Source organism: Arachis duranensis, chromosome 5, assembly GCF_000817695.3.
Source record: "Arachis duranensis cultivar V14167 chromosome 5, aradu.V14167.gnm2.J7QH, whole genome shotgun sequence".
In the NCBI taxonomy this organism is placed as follows: domain Eukaryota; kingdom Viridiplantae; phylum Streptophyta; class Magnoliopsida; order Fabales; family Fabaceae; genus Arachis; species Arachis duranensis.
Genome location: NC_029776.3, coordinates 106,285,183 through 106,290,331, shown reverse-complemented (window position 1 = coordinate 106,290,331; position 5,149 = coordinate 106,285,183).

Here is a 5,149-nt window from a genome sequence, read left to right as displayed (position 1 = left end):
GAAAAGGTATCGGTATCAGGATATATTTGGTTGAGAACAACAATCGGAGAACCACCAAATAACAAAATGTTAGATATTCAATTTTTGGTGGCTGATTGCCCCAGCCCTTATAACATTATCTTAGGGCGTCCATCGCTAAACGCTTTTGGAGCTATTGTCTCAACTGTCCATCTTTGTGTAAAATTTCATTTGCAGGATGATGCGGTGGGAACAGTGTACGCCAACCACAAGGAAGCCAGGCAATGCTACAATGCCAGCCTCAAAGTCATAAAAAAGGAGGCGCCTCGGATCCATACAGTGTATAATTCGGCAAACATACCAACTTTGACCGAACTTGACCCCCAAAGTGGCAACCATCACCCCACACCAATGGACAATCTCGAAAAGGTAATATTAAATAAAGATGAGCAATTTACTAATGTAGGGTTCGCATTAATCGCAGGACAGAAGACCGATCTTATGGCACTATTAAAAACAAACGCCGACCTCTTTGTATGGACACCGGCGGATATGCCCGGCATCGACTCCAGCTTTATCTGCTACAAGTTGGCGGTCCACCCCAACGCCCGACCTATACAACAAAAGAAAAGGAATCTGGGCGATGAACGAAGAAAGGCAGCAGAAGCAGAAACCAAAAAGCTCTTAGAGGCAGGGTTTATTCGGGAAATCCGATTCTCAGCATGGTTAGCAAATGTCGTAATGGTGCGGAAAAACTCGAAAAAATGGCGCATGTGTGTGGATTTCACCGACTTAAACAAAGCGTGCCCCAAAGATGGGTATCCGCTTCCTAAGATAGACAGATTGGTGGACGACACATCAGGCTTCCTGATACTCAGCTTCATGGATGCCTATTCAGGCTATAATCAAATCCTCATGTACCCAGGAGATAAAGAAAAGACGGTATTCATCACCGACCAAGGAAACTTTTGCTACAAAGTCATGCCTTTTGGGCTAAAAAATGCAGGAGCAACCTATCAACGGTTAATGGACAAAGTCTTTAAAAATTAGATCAGCAGAAACATCGAAATATATGTAGACGACATGGTGGTGAAGTCAACCTCGGAAGAACAACATAAAAAAGACTTGAATGAAATATTCGGACAGCTCAGAAAGCACAACATGAGACTGAACCCAGAAAAGTGCACGTTTGGAGTACAGGGTGGAAAATTCCTCGGTTTCTTGCTAACCCACAGAGGGATAGAAGCAAATCCCAACAAATGCAATGCAGTAGTCAACATGCAATCTCCTAGGAACAAGAAAGAAGTCCAACAGCTTACAGGTCGGCTGGCGGCTCTCTCCAGATTCTTGCCAACAGCAGCAGAAAAATCATATCACTTCTTCAACACACTAAAGAATTCGGACCAATTCAATTGGACAGAAGAACGTGAAGAAGCCTTCATAAAAATTCAAGAATACCCTAGGATCACCACCTATATTAAAAAAGCCAGAGCAAGGTAAGCCGTTACATCTTTTCCTTTCGATTTCAACTAACACAATAAGTTCAGTACTTGTAACAGAAAACGACAAGGAGCAACACCCAGTATATTTCGTGAGCAAAGTTTTGCAGGGTGCTGAAACAAGGTATCCAATGATAGAAAAACAAGCATTTGGACTTATCATCACAGCTTAGAGGCTGCGTCACTACTTCCAAGGATACCGAATTATTGTTCGGACCAATCAACCACTACGGCAAATCCTAGCGAGACCCGACCTGGCAGGAAGGCTCACAAAGTGGTCGATCGAGCTCTCAGAATTCGACATCACATATCAGTCCAGGGGATCCCCCAGGGCCCAAGCTCTAGCCGATTTCATATCAGAGTTCACAAGTATAGTAGAGGAACAAGAGTCATGGGAATTGTATGTAGATGGAGCATCCAATGACAATGGGTGTGGAGAAGGTATACTACTAAGAGACATCAAAGGCGTACATGCCGAACAATCAATCAAATTCATGTTCCAAACAACAAATAACCAAGCCGAGTATGAGGCGCTACTGGCAGGGTTAAGACTAGCAAAAGAAATCCAAGTGCTGAACTTGCAGGTATATTGCGACTCCTTACTCGTAGTACAACAGGTAACAGGTAACTTTCAAACTAAAGACCCCCTCTTAGAAAAATATCTACATATTGTCTAGAACATGATAAGAGGTTTTCAAAAATTTGAAATAACACATATACCACGCGAACAAAATAGTAGGGCAGATATACTATCAAAGCTAGCGACCTATAGAGAAAGTCAACAATAAGAAATTTTGGTACATCTTACACTAACAAAACCTAGCCTAGATATGCAGTATGTTTTAAACATATCACAGGGAAAAGATTGGCGAACTCCCATAATACATTATTTGAAGACAGGGACAATACCGGAGGGCGATCCGAGATCTTTCAAAAGAAAGGTAGCACATTTTACCTTAGTTGGGGACGCATTATACAAGCGCGGATTCTCTCGGCCTCTACTCAAATGCATTGCAGGAGAAGACACAAAAATAGCAATAGATGAAGTACACGAGGGTATATGCGAGCATCATATTGGAGGCAGAAGCCTAACATCAAAAATCTTGCGCGCAGGTTATTACTGGCCGACCTTAAGATCGGACTGCACAGACAAAGTTCGAAGATGTGAGTCATGTCAAAAGTGTTCACCATTAATACACAGCCTGGCCGAGGCATTACACATGACCGACGCCAGCTGGCCCTTTCATAGGTGGGGCATGGACATCCTCGGACCACTCTTAATATCACCAGGACAGGTAAAGTTCCTTTTGGTGGCTATTGATTATTTCACAAAGTGGATAGAAGCACAGCCACTCGAAAAAATAACCTCGGACAAGGTACAAAAGTTTATTTGAAAATTTATCATTTGTAGATATGGTTTGCCAAGAAAAATTGTTTCCGATAACGGTAGGCAGTTTAGTGACAAAAAAATTATCACTTTCCTAACTAACATGAACATTTGACACCATTTTTTCTCTGTCGAGCACCCACAAACTAACGGACTTGCAAAAGCCACTAATAAAGTGATTTTGCAGGCTCTTAAGAAGAAACTGACCGATAATAACTAAATCCTCTTCCTCAGACCTATAAGCCTCAAGAATTTGCATAGGCTCGGAACACCAGTAAAGTGGAAACTTCTCAAACAGTTCGTCATCAAGATAGAAAGGATATTCAGTCTCCTTGGAACGGACCTTGACAAACAGAGATTTGAAATTTTTAAAAGAAGACTTATAAAGAAGGAAAACAGAACGACCAGGGAAGCTACTCAAAAAGACCCACAAGCCCTTACGAACACCCTTAGACTGGAACAAAGAAAAGAAAACTCCAAGAGAAGGAGGATACTCCAGAAAAGACATCAGAAACTGAAACGCCTTCAAAAACGCCCAGGAATTTGGATGCAATTGAGAAGGGGCACAATTTAACTGGGTCAGTACGTCACACTCAAAGGAAGAAAAGGGAAACCTAACATGCAACTCAGAAAAGCAAGGGGTATACATATAAAAATATTCTCAGTCACCCCTACATTCACAAACCATATCCTCAGACGAACAAGGAAGAAGTTCGATAGCAATATCAGAGCAATCCCTAGTCAATTTCATGGTACGAAACTCTCGAAGAGACTCAGAAGAACAATACGAAGAAGCGCGAGTCTTAACGTCATCATGCACCCAATGATACAAATTATCCTTTTTAACCTCAACGACCTTCTGTTTCTCCTTTGATTTTTTCTTTTCCATTTTCAGAATACTATCCGACAAAATATAGCAGAAGAAGCAAGAAGAAGGAAGAGATAAAAAGCTAACCTTTGGAAGTCATTTTTCAGAAACAAGTAAAAAGGAGTGATTTTTTCGAAAAATTTTAAGGGAAGCAAAAATCTATTACAACCCACTAACAAAATAGGAAGACCAAGAGACAAACCGCTAAGAAAATAGGAGTCATAAACGGTCCACAAGCAGTCATTAAGAGAAGTAATTGCAATACGTTCTCCTAAAAACAGGGGAGAACAACTTTCCAAAACCAATAATCAATCATTAATTCAATTTTTGAAGAATACATGCTTTTCGAAATCAAAAGGCCAAGCAAAACGCATCATTGAGCTTGGGGGCTAACTCATCTAGGGCAAGCCGAGATATAAGTCGAACTTAAAGCTCAACTTGCTACAAAACACCCAAGCAAGTCAAGCTTGGAGGCTATGTACTACACCCTACAAAATCGGAACCAACGACCCATATCTCGGCCACAACTGCAACGTTCACAAAGAGATAAGCAACAAAGCCGCACTATGACCGTAACCACCCAATAATCTCGGCCAAACCCGAGATTCACTCCAACAAACCTGTAAACAAATTCAATAGTAAAATTTATAAGAACGACAGCCACTAAGTAAAATGGATATATCGAAAACACACACATATACTCGTAAGTAGTTTTCGTTCTCATCTTTAAAAAATATCTCTCACTAACTTGAGCGTCGGAATCATTTTTGCAGGTACCCCACTCAAGTCGTGTTCAAGCAAGACATCCCTCATTTCGGACATACGTCATCATCACAATCTCTTCCCAGACTCTGGTGTATAGCTCGGAGAAGAAAGAACTAATTTATATTAGATATGTCCAGTCAATAAAAAAAAAGATTAGTTAAGTCCACTTAAACAAATATCAAGATTTTGAATCTCATCTTCTCTATGCGGCAACCACAGATGCTTGAACTATTGCTTTGCTTTGTGATAACCTCATTCTTGTAACTATGAGGTGTGAATTGAGACTGAAATACTTGGAGAGGCACTCGATTGTTGTCCAAACCTGCCAAAGTAAAAGATATACAGCAAAGCTTATAACACATCCACTTTTCACAAGTAGCAAATAAATGAGAAATCTTCATGTTTTGATAAAAAAATATATATTTATTTTTCATTTATTCTTATTACCGCAAGCAAAATTATAACGCTACAAGAAGGAGGCTTGAAAAGAAAGAAGATGGAGATGGAGATGCTAAGTATGGAAGATACAGAGATAGCCACAGACATGACTCCATCCCTCGTCCCTCTCACTTTCTCTCTCCACCCCTCCAACCTCCACACTCACTGCTCCTCTTGTTTCTCTCTCCTCCCTCTCTCTCCCGTTCCCATCACCCCCTTCCTCTACTGCTCTCC